The sequence below is a fragment of the Eumetopias jubatus genome, unplaced genomic scaffold (assembly GCF_037043125.1).
Source record: "Eumetopias jubatus isolate StellerSeaLion01/CBP00866 unplaced genomic scaffold, mEumJub1_p1.0 scaffold_6, whole genome shotgun sequence".
Classification (NCBI taxonomy): domain Eukaryota; kingdom Metazoa; phylum Chordata; class Mammalia; order Carnivora; family Otariidae; genus Eumetopias; species Eumetopias jubatus.
The window spans coordinates 98,567,160-98,586,563 of NW_028274812.1; positions in this window are offsets into that span (position 1 = coordinate 98,567,160).

Sequence of the window (19,404 nt, forward strand, 5' to 3'; positions counted from 1 at the left end):
AACATAGGATTGCCAAGGAAGCCAATTTTACTGAAATACAGTTATCAAATTATTAAAAATTTAAATCTGTGGTCTAATAGATGTGCTTCTTTATTACATTACAAGATCTCAGAGTGGGAATAATAATGACCATAATTCCCAAGTAGTGCTGCACCTAAACAATATTTTGAGGTATCTGGAACATGCAAGCATCTGTGACTCCTAGTGATGACAGTCACAGGTACTAATACTGCGGTGGTTTGTTGCCTATGAAAGAAATGCTAGACTATAGTTAGAGGTTCGTGAAGATAGAAATTTCTTTTCTCCATCCATGTTCTCAGATCTCCTGATTTCCATCCTCAGGCCCCTTTGGATTTGAAGAACTCCCAATGTATAGTAACACAGGCTTTCATAAGCTGTGTATGGGTGGAACTGGAGAAGAGGAGAGCACAGTTGACAGGCTGATGCCTCCAGTCTTCTACACTCATTGCCCAAACCAGGACCTTTCATACTCCTCCAGGAAAGGTTTCCCAGAACATGATACTTTCAGTGTTAAATCGGGATGATTGGTTACCTTACTGGGTTCCCAGTAATCCAAAGGCTAGCTCTCCAGAGGCGGGAAGGCAGGCACATGGAGCCAGAGACTCCTCACCTTGCTTCCACTGATGGTGTGGAACTTCTCTAGAATATTTCTCACAGGTTTCTCTTCTTTAAAGGTGATGAAAACAGAACCTTGTCTTTTGTTGGACTCTGGATCCAATGAAAACTGATGGCCTTGGGGTGCTTGGATGGCCCAGTTGGTTAAGCATCCGACTCTTGGTTTCGGCTCTTGTAGGTCCTGAGATGGAATCCCGCATTGGGCCCTGTGCTCTGTGGGGAGTCTGCTTGAGGATTCTCTCCCTTTGTCTGCCCCTCCTCTCTAAAATAAATAAATATATTTTTAAAAATCCCTAAAAAAAAAAAAAACACGCAAAACTCATTGGCCTTGATTTGGAAACACAGGCAAAGCTCAGGGCTGGTACCTCCTCTGACTCAGGATGGAAAGGGAACTCACAGGAGAGAAGACACCCAAATGCCAGAGGAGGAGAAAGAAGCCCTGCTGAGGAGAACTCCAGCCAGCCAAGGAAGGAAGGAAGGAAGGAAGGAAAAAAGCAGCCACAGGTGGTTGGTGGGGAGCATAAACCACATTTTGGGGAGATACTCATTTCCTGAAACTTGCCAAAGTACTCCCTTTCCTCTTCCCTGTAGCTTTGGGGTTCAGACTCCCCACATTTTCTTCATAAGATCCTTCTTCACAACCATGGCACTTTTGGAGTTCATGCGATGGCCATCCATTCATTGTCTGGGTCTGGGACCTATTCCCACACAGGAGTCAGTTGACCAACCATCCAGGTTTGCCCAGGACTAAGGGATTGGGGGACTTTCAGTGCTAAAACCAGAAGTGAGGGATTTCCCAGGTTGAGGGACTTACTAAGACTGGAGACTCGGGTTTCCTGGGATGTGGGACTTTCAGTGCTAAAACTGGGACAATGCTGGGGCGCCTGGGTGGCTCAATCGTTAAGCGTCTGCCTTCGGCTCAGGTCATGGTCCCAGGGTCCTGGGATCGAGTCCGGCATCAGGCTCCCTGCTCCGCGGGAAGCCTGCTTCTCCCTCCCCCACTGCCCCTGCTTGTGTTCCCTCTCTCACTGTGTCTCTCTCTGTCAAATAAATAAAATCTTAAAAAAAAAAAAAAAAACCTGGGACAATGCCTTCTGAGAAGGGGGTAGGACGGACCCTGGTTCTAATTCTCACTGGCATTTCCTAACAGTATTACCCTGGGCTAGTTCCTTTTCTCTGAGCCATAAGACTCCACCACCGGTACACAAAATATTTCATCCCTTCCACACACACCACACACTACTTGAGCCTAACTTCCCAGTTTTCTCTAAACCTGAAATCCAGCTGGTTTACCGAAACACGCATAAATCTGACCTCAGTCGAGTGGAGTCTCTGTCCATGCTGCATGCCCTCTTCAGGTCCCAATCTAAGACTTGTTTCCTCCAGAGGTAAAACAGCACAGGCTGTAGCTGGACTGCTGGGTACAGAATGCTCACTGTGCCAACCCCCTACTTACTGTGCAATCTCTTAGTTACCAAATCTTCTGTGGGCCTTAATCTCGTCCTTTGTGAAGTGGCACTTAAATCATGCCTGTTTTATAGCATACATGGATGCTTTTCTATACATGAGAGGTATTTAGCACAGTGTCCCAAACAGGCAGGTAAACAGATAATAAATGTCCACTAGCCTCTTCCTGGACCACTTCCACCCATATACTTCTTATTCCCCCTGAAACCTGTATAGAAATAAGTCCCTAAATTCTGCTTCCCTCAGAGCCTTGGCTATAGATAGCTCAGACACACCGATCATGATCCAGGAATGCTATTTTCTCAGAAATCAAATCCTGTGCACCAAGGGCCCTTGAAGGACTACATAGCTTACCTTCCCCACTCTGGCTGCATCTTTAAAGAGGATCAGCCCAACCCTCTTGATCTTTCAATGTTGGGGTCCTTTATAGTATGGATAACAACCTCTCCACATTTGGCAAAGAGTCCTTTGAGTCCTTTTTGCTGGTGTCCCAGCTCAGGCCATTAATGAACAATGTTCTGAAATGGTAGGGCAAGACACATGGCAACAAGAAGTCTTACAAGGAAGCCATGAGCTCCGAACGTCTTCAAGAAATCCATGAGTTGGGGCGCCTGGGTGGCTCAGCCGCTAAGCGGCTGCCTTCGGCTCAGGTCGTGATCCCGGGGTCCTGGGATCGAGCCCCACATCGGGCTCCCTCTCCCTCTGCCTGTCTGCTGCTCCCCTTGCTTATGCTCTCTCTCTCACTATCTCTGTCTCTGTGTCGAATAAAAATAAATAAAATCTTAAAAAAAGAAAGAAAGAAATCCATGAGTTAAGGAAGAACTGGACCTCCCAAAGCTTTCATTGGAAGGATTACAAATAAATCCACCACCCACAGCAAAGTTCTCACCTACCCATCCTGTCTGAGAAGATTCTACCTTTGACAGATGTTAACAAATCTACACTACCTCGTTACTGAGATCTCAACTCCACACTGACACCAGTGAAACTTAAGACCACGGCACCCCGGGGCTGGGAGGGGAAAAGAAAGGGCAACCTGGCCAGGGTGTAGGCCCTGGGAACTCATCACAGCTGGAAGTTGGTTTGGTTTTCAAAAACCCTCTTAACAAAGTGCAGTCATCTATCTCTGTCTTCCCCCTGTGCCTAGATGGGGCTCTCAAGGAACTTGGCCTTCCGAAAGAGACTTCGGTCATACAGCGACTCCATTCCCACCTGGAGGGGAGGATGGAGAGAGGAAGGATGGAGAGCGGCAGGATGGAGGCCCTGGCCTGGCACGTGGAGGGGTGCCACGGCACCTAACCTCGCATCCTCCTGGTTCTTGGCCCAGCTCATGGCGGGACCATCAACTGGTCGGGCTCGGCGCCGGCCCGGCTCCCCGTGGAGGCCCCCGGGTCCGGGCTGGAGACGCACTTTCGGGGGTGGCCTCTTGTCGGTCCTCCGCCCGGCCGGTGGTTCCCATGGGCTGCGCGCCCTCACTTGCTTTCGACATCCTGGACAGACCCCTCGCCGCCGTGGACGCAGCGCAGCCCGCTCGCTCGCCCTCGCCTCAGCCACAACCAAGGCGGCTCGTCGGGAGCCTCCACCTGACTTGATAATCTCAAATCTGGGGACCCGGGGCGGGGGGGCGGGCCCACCTCTGCCACACCTCATGCTCATTGGCTGAACCTGCCGGACACTCAGCCGTGCGCCGGCATCCCATTGGCCTCAACCGCGCGCTCTCCAAATCCGAGGAAACTTGTGGTCTCAGAAGGCCGCCGAGCCAGGGCCGGGCAGAGGACTGGAATCCGAGAGTGGGAATTCAAGAAAAGATAAAACGTGAGTCTAATTTCAAACTTAGGCTATTTGTACCGATTTCTCTTTAGACCTCGATAAGCAAAATTCACGGTCAACGAATCAAGCTTTTCTTATTTAATTGCCTTTCCCATGAAGAGGCAGCAGGGGGCACTAGATGCTCTAGTTTCATTCGGGTAGGCACGAAATTTTGGCCTTGTCAGAGTTACTCTCAAACATCAAATAGTTTGCTCTTAGAAAACAGGGATGGTTACAAAACTGAACGGTAAATGGGGAGAACAGGGCGATGAGCTACGTGGAAGAACGTACGAAAAAGGTACGCGACTTCTGCGTTACAGACTGTTGGCTAAGGAGTGCAGTTTCTTTACGGGGAGGGGAGGTCAATTACAGGACCTAGGGGGAGTTTTAGGTGGGCTCTGAAAGAGAGGCAGGCAGTGGAGAGTGACCACAGGGCACCGGCCAACTTCCTGTCCTAAGTCTGCCATTTGGACCCGTTTTGAACCTTTGCCAAGGACACGGGACTTCCCCGTGCAAGAAACGGGACCGAGGGCTTTCCCGGGACTTGGGACTTTCCTATAAACAATAATAATAACAACTAACATTTAATGAGTACCTGCTGGGTGCCAGCCACCTTCCACTTTACGATATCAACTTTCTTCAATCTTCACAACGACCCTCTGAGGTAATGCTATGTCATTCCCATTTTACAGAGGAGGAAACTGAGGCAACTTGCCAAAGTTCAGGTAAACAGCTGAGCAGTGTCAGATCCAGGTTTCAGAAAAGAAGGTGCATGCAGGCTCTGCGGTCTTTCTGCAGGGGTTTGAATCACAACTCCCACTGTGTATATTATGAATACAGGAAAGCACATAATATTATGACTAGCACCTAGGAAATACCCAAGTGTTTGCTATTATTATTAAAAAAGTGGTCTTTGCTTTCCAAGAGCTTAAAATACACTTTAAGAGGTTGGTAAGAGTCATAAAGCAGAAGCACCTATTGAATGGATGAACGGGATGGATAATAGATGCACGTTAAGTGTTCAGAGGAGGGAACAGTTGTGAAACAGTAGTCAGGTCTGGGTCACAGGTTGCTGGGGATTGTACCTGCTTAAAGTTCTATCCAAGCAACCGGCCTCTGATCCTCAACCGCTTGAGCTAATCATTACATTCTTTGTGTTTGATTCTCATATGGGTGTGTGTGTATGTTTAAAAATATCAATTTTTACTAATCACTAAAATTCTCTTAAGGAATGCTGTCATATCTACTTTTTTAGCTGGAAGAGGCGTTTATTACTTTTGCAAAACATCTGTTAGATGTCAAGCTGTGGAGTAGGACTCAAAAATAAACAGGTGCTGAGTCAGAGACTGACTCTGGAGTGAGGGGGGGGATGAGAAAGGATATTATTTTAATTGAAACATGAAGTCTGACAGGGAGCCAGTGGTCAAGGAGTCAGGAGAACCACGCTGGGGGCAGCAGGAATGGTCTGAGCGAAGACCTTGGGGGTAGGGAGGGAAGGGCTCTGTGCCTTGTGAGAACCAAGGGAGGGGAGGGTATTTGGTTGGGGCTGGAGAATTGTGAATTAGAAGCAGAGTGAATGGGTTCAGCAACAAGCCCTGTTCACAAAGAGCCCGGGGTGAGTATGGTTTCCTGCCTCTGAGGCTTCCATTTAAATCATCTGGACTGTGCAGCCTGCAGATGTTTCTGGGTGGAAACTTCATGGGGTGAGAGAGGTCATCTTTGTGCACAGCTTGTTTTTCATTGGTTGTCCTCAACTGAGTTTAATGCTCTGTGTCTGTGTACACTTAAATCCGGAATTTGTCTTGAATGAAATGACTCCTCACTCTCGTGCTTTGCTGAACTGTAAAAGAATTATGTTTGTGTCTATGGTAAAATGGATTTACATACATTCACTAGCATACATGCTTAACTCGATCTTACCCAAAAGAGATTTCTTGGAAATAAAACACTGCAAAAATTAGAGATAGCTCCATTTTTCTTTTCTTTTTTTTTTAAGATTTTATTTATTTATTTGACAGAGAGAGAGAGAGCGAGAGCGAGAGTGAGAGCGAGAGCACAGGCAGGAGGAGCGGCAGGCAGAGGGAGAGGGAGAAGCAGGCTCCCAGCAGAGCAGGGGGAGCCTGATGTGGGACTCAATCCCAGGACCCCGGGACCATGACCCAAGCCGAAGGCAGTTGCTTAACCTACTGAGCCACCCAGGCGCCCAAGATAGCTCCATTTTTCCTATTCTCTGAGCTCCCATGGAGCTACTACTGTATTTGTGATACTTGGAGTGGAAAAATCAAACAAAATTGGGTTCTTGAGAAAGAGGACTTGATGTACAGGGTTAATCCATTTGCTTCTGATCTTTTTGAGCAAACAGCCCTTAATGCAATAAAAAATGGCATCTTTGAGGAAAAGCAGTTTATCTTGTTTGAGAAGGCTGCTTTTTCTCATTATATGTAAATGTTGCTTTGATAACACATTTTAAACAGTGTTTTTAATTTAAAAGGAAAAGTCCCAAGAGAAGGTGTAGGCTGAAAAATAGGGCATGATAATATTCGAAAACGTACAATTGAAGAACATTCTAAGAGTCCTGTCAGCAGGGCAGTGTGGCTGACTATAAAGGTGAAATTGGGTCCAAATTTAATGAGAGGAAAGATTCTGTCCCTTTCTCCTTACAGTTGGGTCTAAGAGGCTAATTGCTACAGTAAGTTTAGGTGGTATCTCCAACAAATTTCTTGGAAAGAAGGACACCGACTATTAAAAGAGCTGAAATACAAATCAGGTGTGCATAGGGTGTTAATTTTAAAACAACAACACACTGCTCAGGTGAGCTTTAATGAAGATTATCGGGATGAAAGTAGAAAGGAAGAAATTGGAAATTGCATTGTTTATGAAATAACTTTTTAAAAATTTTGGTAAATTATTCCAATTAGCAAAGTGGTTAATAATGTTGGCTTTTAGTCTTAAGTTCAGTTAGTGAAGTTTCAAGGTCAAGAGCCTGCTAGATGAGTAAGAAATGGCCAAGGCCTCTCCCACACATTGACTGGGCCGATGGCCAAAATGTTATAAGGTGTTTCTGTGTCCATTCCCTTTTTTTTTTAAGATTTTATTTATTTTTCAACAGAGAGAGAAAGAGAGAGAGAGAGAGAGAGAGACAGCGAGAGAGGGAACACAAGCAGGAGGAGTGGGAGAGGGAGAAGCAGGCTTCCCCGCTGAGCAGGGAGCCCAATGCGGGTCTCGATCCCAGGACCCTGGGATCGTGACCTGAGCCGAAGGCAGACGCTTAACGACTGAGCCGCCCAGGTGCCGTTCCCTTTTGCAAAGATGTATCTACAGACAGAACTTTAAGAAAACTCACCCCGCCCCTTTTCCTTAAATATCTCCTTTGAGGCTTCTGAGATGTTTAATTTAGTGGTTCCCAAACCTGCTGCCCACTGGAACCACCTGGGCATCTTTAAAAACTACCAATACCTGGCTCCCACCTCCAGCTATTGTGATTTACCTGGGATGAGCTGCGACCCAGAAATGGGGAATGTTTTAAAAATCTTTTTTAAAATCTGATCTTTTTATAACTGTAGATTTATATGCATTTGTAAAGAAATAATACAGAGAGATTCCTTTTATTCTTTACCCAGTTTCCCCTTATGGTACCATCTTCCAGAACTGTAATAGAATATCACAACCAGGTATTGACATTGATATAGTCAAGATGCAGAACATGTTCATCACCACAAGGATCCCTCCCTCCTGTTGGCCTTTTATAATCACACCCATTCCCTGCCCACTCCAACCCCTTGTAACTTCTGACAACCACTAACCTGTACGCCATTTCTATAATTTTGTCATTTCAAGAATATTATATAAATGGAATCATATGGTAGGTAAACTTTGGGGATTAGTTTTTTTCACTCAGTGTAATTATCTGGAGATTGATCCTGGTTGTTGCCTGTATCAATAGTTAGTTCCTTTTTATTCCTGAAGTAAGTACCTGGTATGGATGTGCCACAGTTTTTTTAACCATCTGTGTGGCTTTCAGGTTTTGGCTATTAGGAATCAGCTAATCTAAGAATTCATGTACATATTATTGTGTGAGCATATATTGCCATTTCTCTGAGATAAACATCCAGGAATAGAATAGTTGGGGTGTATGATAGGTGCACGTTTAGCTTTTAAAAAAACGATTTTTTGGAGTGGCTATACCATTTCACATTCCTACCATCAGCGTATGAGTGATCCAGTTTCTCTGCATCCTTGTTAGCATTTGGCAGTCTCTCTTTTATATTTTAGCCCTTCTGAGAGATGTGCAGTGATATCACATTGTGGTTTTAATTTGCATTGCCCTACAGGCGAATGATGTTAGACATTTTTCCATGTGCTTATTTGTCACCATTTGGCAAAATGTCTCTTCATGTCTTTTATCCATTTTCTACTTGGGTTACTTCTTATTTTTTTACTGTTGCATTTTGAGAATTCCTTATATGTTCTGGATACTAGTTCTTTGTCACATATGTGGTTTGCAAATGTTTTCTCCCACTCTGTAAAGAGCTTGTCTTTATGCCTCCAGAAGAGTCACAGAGCAAAAGTTTTAAATTTTGATGCAGTCCAATTTATCATTTTTTCCTTTTATGGATTGTGCTTCACATTAATCAAGGACTATCCAGCGTTATGAACAGAGCAGACATTGCATCCAAGAAAATAGAATGCTTCACTACAGAAATCTTTCATGTTAAAACTTTCCAGCCAGGGGTGCCTGGGTGGCTCAGTCAGTTAAGCCTCTGCCTTCAGCTCAGGTCATGATCTCGGGGTCCTGGGATTGAGCCCCACATTGGGTCCCTGCTCAGTGGGGAGTCTGCTTCTCCCTCTGCCTCTCCCCCCGCCACTCGTGCTTGCTCTCTCTTTCAAATAAATAAATAAAAATCTTAAAAAAAAGAAAAAAACTTTCCAGCCAGATGAGGATGTTCATTTCTGTTTTCTTGTTTAGTTGTATTGACTTTTTTAGGGATGTTCATGGTTTCAGAGATACCTCATGGACATATAGGTAGACTTACAGCTTCCAAAGATTTGAACTGCAAAACTGCTAATGTTACAGACAAGATCCTCTCAAAGAAAGAGCTCTCTACTCATGGGCACATGGAATTGATGAATATAAGGATAATTTCTGGACTGTCACGAACAGGCCATGCAATTTCACCAAATAAGTAGTTCATTGTGTAGGGGAAAAAAGATTTATTGCCATGATGGGAAGAGGTCAGGAAAAGGCTCACATGTCCCAACTGGAATCACAACTCATTCATTTGAATAGAGTTACTGCTCATTCATTTGAAAAATAAAGTGAGGAGATTAAGCACAGTCCATGGGGATTATGAATTAAGGGCAGTATATTTCTTATTCAGAATGTAGGGGGAGGAAGAATATTTGTATAGTCAGAGCAGTGAATTTCCAGTTACTGGAAGTTTTTGACCAAACCCTGGACCACCACGTAGCAGGACTGTTGGAAAGGTGAATCAGGTACTAGGAAGTAAGTTACAATAGTGAGTTTTGAGAGCCTATCCAATCCTGAGCATCTCTGGCATCATGACCCTTCTCCAAGGTAAGATACAGATGTGTTCTGGAGATGAAGAACATAGGCAGGACTGATCCCAAGAAATTTGGGCAAAGATGATTGGAGGAGGACCTTCTCTAGATAAAGTTAGATTTATGGAGCTGGGAAAGACTTTGGAGGGAGGTTTATCATGCTCTTGATAAAGAGACGGAAAAATCGTATTAGGCTGAACCGTGAAGTCCCAGTGGCTTCACACAAGAAAAGCTTATTGTTCTCTTGTGCAAACTCCTTCATGAATGTTCTTGAAAGTGACTTTCCTCCAAGTGATGACCCAGTGACCCAAGTTCCTTCTATCTTGTTGCATGGCCCTCGAACACATGGCCTCTAATATCTAAGTGAAAGGGGGAGAGAGTTCAGGAAAGGCACCTGGGTACTTAAAATATCTGAGCCCTGAGTGTTTCATGCCTCACTTTCACTCACATCCATTAGGCAGAATCAGTCACACAGCCAACCTAATTTCAAGGGAGGCTGGGAAACAGAAGACCAGGCAGGTCATCGGTGCACACCAATAGTTTCGGCCATAAGAAGCGAAGACACAGAAGGGTGCCATGATTTCCATGATTTCATTACGACCATTGTGTTAGGTTGTGTTAATGTGTTCATATAGCCAGAACTAAGATTAGGTGGGATGACCGATAAGGTTGAATATGATATATGATGGTATTTGAACCCTTCCATGGACTGGTCCTGGCCCTTCCATCACCCTTTTCTGCTACTCCCTGCCTGGCAGCTAGTGCCCCATCAAAACAGAACTGTTTGTAGTCCCTCATGCCCACCTGGCCTGCTTTTCTCTTGCTGCCCCTTTCATAGATGTGAATACTTTCTTTCTTTCTTTTTTAGAGAGGGGGCGGGGCAGAGAGAGAGGGAGAGAGAGAGAATCCCAAGCAGACTCCACAGGCAGAGAGGAGCCTGATGACCCTGAGAACATGACCCGAGCTGAAATCAAGAGTCTAACCCACTGAGCCACCCAGGCACCCTGTGAATACTTTCTACTGCTTCACCTAACTCCTTCTTGTTTATTTATTCTTTCAGACTTAACAGTAACATCTGTTCTTCCAGGAAGCCGATCCTAATTTCCTTATTTCCCAACTCCCCAGTTTGGGTTAGGTATACTTCTATGCTCCCACATTGTCCTATCCATATCTCTCACAGCATCAGTACTAAAGGTTATGTCATTATCCATTTATGATTCTGTCTCCTGCACTACACTGTGTACTTCTTGTAAGCAACTCTACTTATTAGAGTTGAGATTTTCCTAGCTCTTGGCATGCTGAATAATTTTGGGTTGTATCTTGGACAGTTTGAAGATTATGTTATGAGACTCTGGGTCTTGTTTAAATCCGATGAAATATTGACATTTTTTTGTTTTAGTAGGCAATCAACCCAGTTGGTTTTAGGCTGCAAGTTCTGACCAGCCTTCTGTGGATTGTGGCTTCAAAGTCGGTTGTTTTCAAAGCCTTTGCAGGGCTACTGGGATCAATCTGATGTGTACGCCACCTAGTGGCCGGTCTGACCCCTTGGCCGCGATCTCTCCCGTGGTTCATTTCTCTGTCTAGGATATACTCTTTACGGTCAGATTCAAGCATGCACACCCTGGGAATAAACCTAGGTTCGTAAACAATTTTACCAGTGCCCCCCAGGTGCTTCCTCTCTGAGATTTCCCCGGAGCTTTTTAGTTCCCTTAAGAGTCCCTTTTTGGTCCTCATCTGCTGTTCATTTCCTATGAACTGTGCCCATACCTGGGGTCGTTGTTTTCATTCAGCAAAAATGGGATGGACCGCTCCCACTGCACTGTGCCAATTTTTTTTTGTTTTTAATTTGGATAGTAAACTCAATGAGCCATACGTCCACAAGAAAGTACGGAAAGGTTTATTACTTACATCATCGAACTTTCTGGAGAGAGCAAAGAGGGCTCCCAAGCTGGTCTGAAAATGGCTTGAAAGAGCCAGGAATGGGGACTGGCTTGGTGTTTCTGATGGCCAGGGGGTGTGGTTGTGGCGAATGTCCCTGCTCACAGGCTGGATCTCCATGGTTTGAACTTCCCACTGGTGAGAAAGGAGCAACTGAGCCTTCCTACCAGCTTCATCCAGATGTGGGACAGAAAGTGAAGGGGGAGTGGTGAGGCTGGAAAGCTGTCTGCAATCAAACATCAAAAAATAGAGTCAGACTCTTCATTACTGTGGCCAAGAGGCGGGAAGACAGAGAGGGGAAAAAAAGGCAGTAGGCATTTGTGCCCCTCTCTTGGGCCGCTGTTCTTGCAGCCAGAGAGGAAGGTTCCTTCCACCCCTCAGAGTTTTAAGGACCTGCAGGCTATCAATGGGCTGGGTGGTTTTGAGAGATTAAGGAAAAGAAAAAGGAAAATGAGAAATTTTCTCCATTCTCTCTGAATGTTGGGAGATCCTTTCACCACTGCTCATGTCAAAACAGAAGGGCCTTTCCTGGAGCTCTCTCTGTCCTTGCTGGTGCTCCATTCCAGGTTTTAGGCTGCCTTGAATCCAGGGCACGGGATACCGGGGGGAGAAAAGTGGTAAGCTCACCACGTGTTGAGCAGTCCTTTGAATTTCCATCTTTTTCCCAAGCTACCTGCTATTTACTTTTCATAGTAAATACCTGCTCCTTGTGTTCTGTCCAGGTTTTAAAAGCTGCATCCAGTGGGAGGGACAAGGCTTGTTAGTCCAGCTTAGTCCATTTTACATGGAACCCTGGAATCTATCTTATGCCATTTTGTTCACCCAGTGCCTAGCACAGCACCTTGTACGTGGAAGGGACTTAACAGATGTTCATTGAATGAACAAAGTGAATGGCTGAATGAATGAGTGAACAAATCAAAGTCATGTGATTTACTTACAAATAACACAGAAATTCTCATGTTTTCAAAGACAAATTTCTGATTACCACCATGCCATGGCCAATGTTCCTCAATGCTCTTGCTGGGAGAGTGTGGGATCCTGTACAGAGAGGATTCTAGCCTCAGTTAATAAAAAATTAATTTTTCTTTTTTAAAAGATTTTATTTATTTGAGAGAGAGACAGTGAGAGAGACAGCGAGAGAGCACAAGTGGAGAGGAGGGGCAAAGGGAGAGGGAGAAGCAGACTCCCCACTGAGCAGGGAGTCCGACATGGGGCTGGATCCCAGGACCCTGAGATCATGACCTGAGCTGATGGCAGACGCTTAACTGACGGAGCCACCCAGGTGCCCCCCAAAATAATTTTTCTTGTTGAATCTTTAAATCAATGAAGTATTTGAAAAGCAGAAAGTTGCTATGTCTCTGGAAAGGCTTTTGGTTGTACAGGTTTGAGAAGGTACTTTCTTAAACTCTGTTCTTCCCTTGCCTGTTCCAGGATTAAAATAAAATAAAGCAAAACTGGCCAAGCACTTCCTTCAGTGGTACATGCTTAAGGTCCAGTTACCATACAAACAGGCTGCACTGTATGTTTAAAAAGAACTCTGCAGAGCTCTGCTGTTCATTCATCTCCTTCTAAATAGTCTGCATGTGAATTATGGGATCCATTTACACTCAGAATGCTAGAAAACCCCAAGCATTTGAATGGCAGGCTCCTTTAATCTTAAGCTGCTGTGACCCCCGCCTGTGACAGGACTCAGCCGACGCGTCCAACATGAAATCAACTCCAGCTCATCTTTTCCATTCTTGAATTCGCCTTTGACAAGGACCCCAGGAGTCAATGGGACCTCTGTGTGTGGATGGGATTCCCAGGAGAGTCAGGAAGGGCGGGATGATTCATGATATAAAACATCCCAGAGGGACTCTGCTTCCCTTTTAATTTTGTGTCAGTGGGGGGAGTTTTGGAAACTGATGCTGATGAGGACAGAATTCTCATCGGGAGCTAAACAGGATCCCTAACAGAGAAGAAACACAAGCTTCTGAGAACCAGGATCCAGTTCTCTTGACACGGAGGCCACACTAGTGAAGGGCAGCCAGCTAAGGAGGGTGTGCACCTCCTTTAAATGTGCTGGGGACTTGACCCCCTTCTGCAGAACCTTTTTTCATCGATTCCATAGGAAGAAATCAGTTATCTGCTCTGAGTCATTGAATGCCATTTCTCTCTGTGTCTGCTTTTCTCTGTTCCCTTTTTGTTCTCTCTGGGTGCTTTAGCTTTTTCTGTCCTGGTTTATCACAGGTATGAATTGCATCCATATCAGGAGTTCTCTCTTATGGCAGATTTGGCACCAAATGGACAAGTTAAAACCTTCCAAATAGAATCTTAAAAAAATAAATAAAGGGGGGCGCCTGGCTGGCTCAGTCAGTGGAGCATGCGACTCTTAATCCTGGGGTTGTGAGTTTGAGCCCCACATTGGGTGTAGAGATTACTTAAAAATAAAATCCTTTTTTTTTAAGATTTTATTTATTTATTTGACAGAGAGAGAAAGAGAGAGCACAAGCAGGGGGAGCTACAGGCAGAGAGAGAGGGAGAAGCAGGCTTCCCACAAATCAAGGAGCCCAGGGCAGGGCTCCATCCCAGGACCCTGGGATCATGACCCAAGCCGGAGGCAGTTGCTTAATTAACTGAGCCACCCAGGTGTCCCAAAATAAAATCTTTTAGCCCCCCCCGCCCCCCCCCGCAAAACCTTCTATAAGTCAAATCCAGTTCCAAGGGACTCCAGGGAGCTATTCTTTGTACTTTTGACACAATGGTTTCGGTTTTATCTGAGCTTTGTATTATTTACTACAACCTGGAACATCTTTGGTTATAGAAGAATTTTTGTTGACGTGGGACTAGGTTGGCCACAGAATCCATTCCCTGCACCCACCAGCACAATCCCAGAGGCCCAGTAACCTGCTGGGGTACATCGTCCAGGTCAGTGATGATTTGGTCTGAGATATCTCCTGGAGGAGGACTCCTGGGGGTGCACTTGGGTCCTCTAAAGACCTGGACCCCTGTGGGGGACCTCCTTGCCTCTACTCCTTTCTGGTTGTTCCCTGGGAGTGTTTGTTCCTTCGTTTATGTCTGGATTCAGCTAATAGGAAAGAGAATGAAACTATCTACTTGAGTTTTTTTTTTTTCCTCCCTTTATTCCTCCTCTCCTCCCAAACACAGAGAAAGGCAGATGAGAATCATAAATGCATCTTCACTACAAGTATTATGAATCTCCACATTTTCTTTCATTTTAGGGGACTCCCCCCTGTAAAAACTGCACAGGTAAAGGATGTGTGTTGTAGAAGAACTAGAAGACAGGGATTTTTAAAAAGAGAGAAAAGAAACCTCCAAAAATGCCTTCCCAATAAAAAAAAATCAGGCTTCTTAATTACTTCACTCTTTCCAGTCTTTCTGGGACTCAGTTCCTGCTATTTTTCGTCAACTATTGTTCTTCCCCTGTATCTGGATGGTACCCCTGGCAACCAGCATTTTTCCCCCACCACATTAGCTAAGTTGCTTTGAAGAAAGTGTTCTCCCAAATAAAGTACACAAGGCACACGTATCCATAATAGAACAAAATATTCTCATGGACAATTTAAACAACTCTCTTATAAGGAAGTGATGCTTTGGTACTGCTTCTTAGGTCGGCTTCCCCTGACCAGCCTCAGTCCTTATGCTTCTTGACCCTGGGCAATTTGGCCTTTGTGGGTGACTCAGAGTTTCTTTCTTAGATCCTCTGAAGGGTGGTGGTTCCTTGCCAGGCCTAACAGGTCTCTCCCAGCTCTCAGCCTTGTAAGCAGTTTCTTTCCTTGTATGTTCTTAACTCCATGCCTCTACAAACTCCTTTTCCCATTTTGGGGGCAAGTGTGGCATATATAAACATCAATCTGCACATTCAGGGATGCAAGAGATTTCATCTTTTTTTTTTTTTTTCCTGTAAGCCACTTGTTTTCTACTTCAAACCTCCATTTCATCCGATGGAAGGAGTTTAATCTGTCAGTGTGGGATTTACACACACACACACACACACACAGACACACACACACACACATGCACACATCCAGTCTAGGTCACTATCTATCCTTGCTGGCATCCCCTGAACTTCGCCTGCTCCTGCCTGGCCTTTGGACTATGTGGGTCCGTGCTAAGTCATCCTTGCCCTAAGTTCTCCTCCAGCTCCAGCTTGCTCTCAGCTCAATTCTTCACTACTTTGAGGTGCAGAGGATGGGTCTTCTCTTTCCACACAATGCTGGGAAAAGTGATAACCTCCATGGGGCTATCAGTGGCCTTCATCACATTTCAGGTATTCCGGGGTGTAAAGGTGTCTGGGGCCTGTTTCAAAGCCTATGTGCTGGCTGGCTACATCGTTTGCTGGACCCCATACAAGATGAAAACATAAAGTTGGGGACGGGGTAGGGAAAGTCAACCAGCCCCGTTCACGGGCCCCCAGCAGACAGATGGTCCCGAGGGGATCATAGCCTTCATGCCATACACACGTGCCATACACATATACATACATAAGGCCCTATGTCTGGATTGGGGCTGGACCAGAGACCCCACTGCATTGCCCACCCAGTGGCTGTGGCACCCACCACCTGAGGTGCAAAGGCACCTGCCTTGTTCTCATCTCCAGATGCCTTAAGGCCTGTGCACCAGGGCCTGACACCCTCTCCTCCTCTCTGCACCTGTACCAGGTATGGAAGGAAGCCTAGCAGGGCCATGACACCAGGGCACCAGGGAGCGAGTGGTGGGGCACCCCAGGAGACAGCTGGGGGCAGGATTCCCTGTGAGCCAAGTCTCCAAGCCCCAGGGGCATGCTCCATTGCCCTACCTCACTCTACTTTACAAATCATACATTCCAAGTTAAAACTGTGAAGAATTTCAAGACAGCCACTGCAGAGCATTAAACCCTAGTGCCAGGCCCTTCTGAGCACCTTGTCCTGTGTACCCGCACTGACCACGTTAACCTAGTTTGCTTCTGTACCTAGATACACGAAAGCCAGGAAGTAGGCTTCTTTCTTGTATGACATCATCCCTTGGGGCAATGAGAATAAAACAGTTCTGGCTATTGCCTAGAACAGAGGGTGGGGTGAGAAGAGTAGGGAAGGGAAGTTCCTGGGAGTAATAGGAATTTTCAGAAAGAGAAAAAGAACACCCAAATTCGTATTTCAAAAACTGTTTTCCCACCACATAAGCATCTGCCAATCCCAGCACTCATGGACTTTGGCTATCATCCTTCATCTGGGTCACCAGTGGACTTACGGCAGGGCACCAGCCCCACCCCCCCCCCGGACATCACCCAGGTTGCACCTCAAACAGTAGCCTGCATCTCTGCTGAGGTGGGAGGGGGCCTTAATTTCTAGGACTCGGGCAGAGCTCTGCTGAGGTTTTATGCCACCTGGCCAAGCTCTCTCAGAGTTGTATTTTAAAATCTGAACATGTTCTTCAAAGTATGGCGCCCTCGACCTGCAGCATCAGCATCACTTGGGAACTCGTTAGAAATGCAAATCCTCGGGGAGCCTGGGTGGCTCAGTTGTTAAGCGGCTGCCTTCTAAGCGGCTGCCTTCGGCTCAGGTCATGTTCCCAGGGCCCTGGGATCGAGCCCTGCATGGAGCCCTGCATGGAGCCCCGCATGGAGCCCTGCATCAGGGCTCCCTGCTCAGCGGGAAGCCTGCTTCTCCCTCTCCCACTCCCCTTGCTTGTGTTCCCACTCTCGCTGTGTCTCTCTGTCAAATAAATAAATAAAATCTTAAAAAAAGAATGCAAATCCTCAGGCCTGCCCCATACCCTCTAAAGCTGAAAGTCGGGGGGGGGGGTGCTCAGAGAGGGTTTCAACAATTTTCTAGTGATTTAATGCATGATAAAGTTTGAGAACCACTGCTCTAAACATATATTACATGGGAGATGTTTTTCAGGGGTCTTCAGTACGTTTTCATTTACAATCTTATAAAAAAATATTGGACCTAGTGCTCATTGTTTACAGTTCAGAAGATTGTAAGAAGGTTCAGCAATTCTAAAGTATGTCCTCTAACCACATGCTATGATATTTGGAATTCCTCCATTAGAAATGTGTTCCTTCGGGTTTGTTTTATTGTTCTCCTTTAAAAGGTAAAGTTTTTGTTTGGTAAGTTCACATAAAAGTGTCCGTGATGTCTGTTGTATTCTGCTTACCATGACTAGGAAGGGAGAGAAACATAGGAAGGGGAGTGAGCTGAACAAAGGGAAGCATTACTTAGGGGTGGCATATTGCTTAGGGCTGGTGTTTCTAGATCTTGTGAAATCACATGAGTAAAGACATTTATTGGAAATGGTCCCTATAGCTTAATTTTAAAATAAAATAAGGGGGAGAGAATGAAAGAGTGAGTTCATTGGGGTACATGGTGGATGAAACCTTGCTTCCTATGCTGTCACTAACTAGCTAAAATCATAGATAAGCTAAACTCAGCTTTTGTAGAATGTGGTGATATTGATTTCTGAGACATCATATCACTAGGATGTGGTTGCAAGTGACAGAAAATCTAGTTCAAACTGTTTTAAACTTTTAAAGAAAAAGGTAATCTATTAGCTTTGGGGGAAAAAAAAAGGTCTAGAGATAGTTCTGACTTCAGAACAGCTTGATCAGTGTTCAAAAGAGGCCACAGAACTGAGTTGTTCTTCATTTTACTCTTTGCTGCTGTGTGTTGTTGGCTTCATTTTCAGACTATGTAAGTTGGCAAGATGGCAGCCCCAGCTCCAGCCAACATGGCTCCGTGGTTGAAGTCTGGATCTGAGGGCAAACCCAGGAGCCCAGAAAGAAAACCCAAAGGAGACTGATTGGCTCTGATTTGCCTCCCTTGAGTTATGTGCCTGTCCTTGAACCAATCACTGAAACCACAGGAGAAACTGATGCTCTGGATCATATGCCAAGCCTGGGTCATATACTATCCCTGGAATAGGAGATGGTGAGGAGGTATGGTCAACACCACAAAACCCACAAGGACTGAAGGTGGGAAAGGGTGGTCCCCCCATAAATATTGGAGGGTTTTACTGGAAACAGGGCAAATGGATAGGGGCTGGCCAGGAAACCACACACGTCTACCACAAGGATCTCGGTTCCAACATTCTGTAATTCTGTGAGGTCCTCCCGTGGCCCAGAGTGCTGGCATAGAAACCACATTCACCACACTGCCCTCCAGATGCAACAGAATTAGGCTTGGGAGGAAGGCATCCTGTTTCTATTTAGCATGACTAAACTCATACCCTCCAACAGCCCTGACTGGGAAGGCTGTCCCTCCTGGCAAACCAGTCGGCTTCTCATTTCACCACAAGAATATGTACAAAACCGTCCACACTCCTGCCTGGCTCTGCCACTCTGCTCACCTCTGTCTTCCCGTTCACCTCTGTCTGTCTTCTGTGCTCCTCTCAGCATGTCTGTCGCTTTCTTTCTTTCTTTCTTCATCTTTGTCTCCTGTCTGGTTTTCTCTGTTGCCTCTCTCTGTTTCTCTCTCTTTCCATTACTGACTGGCCATCTCTCTCTCTCTGCCTAGTTCTCCCTGAGTTTCCATCTTGGTTTCTCTCTGTTCTCTCATTCTGGGTTCTCCCTGTCTCTGTCTCATTCATTCTCTGTCCTATTCTGCCTATTTTTCTCTCTGTCTATTTAAGTACCTGTCTGTCACGTTCTCTACCAGCCAATTTATTTATTTATTTGAGAGAGAGAGAGAGAGAGAGAGAGCATATGAGCAGGGGGAGGGGCAGAGGGAGAGGGAGAGAATCTCAAGCAGACTCCCCACTGAGAGTGGAGCTCGACACAGGGCTCGATCTCATGACCCTGAGATCATGACCTGAGCCAAAATCAAGAGTCAGATGCTTAACTGACTGAGCCACCCAGGCACCCCGACCTGCCAATTTCATTCTTTGTGTCTACTTTCCCTTTCCCCTGTGCCTTTGTCTCTATTTTTCTTTCTTTCTGAAATAGACAGTTTTCACTGCTCCAGACAGGACTCTAAAATGTTCACACAATCCTGCTTTTTCCCTATGTTTCTCAGCAAG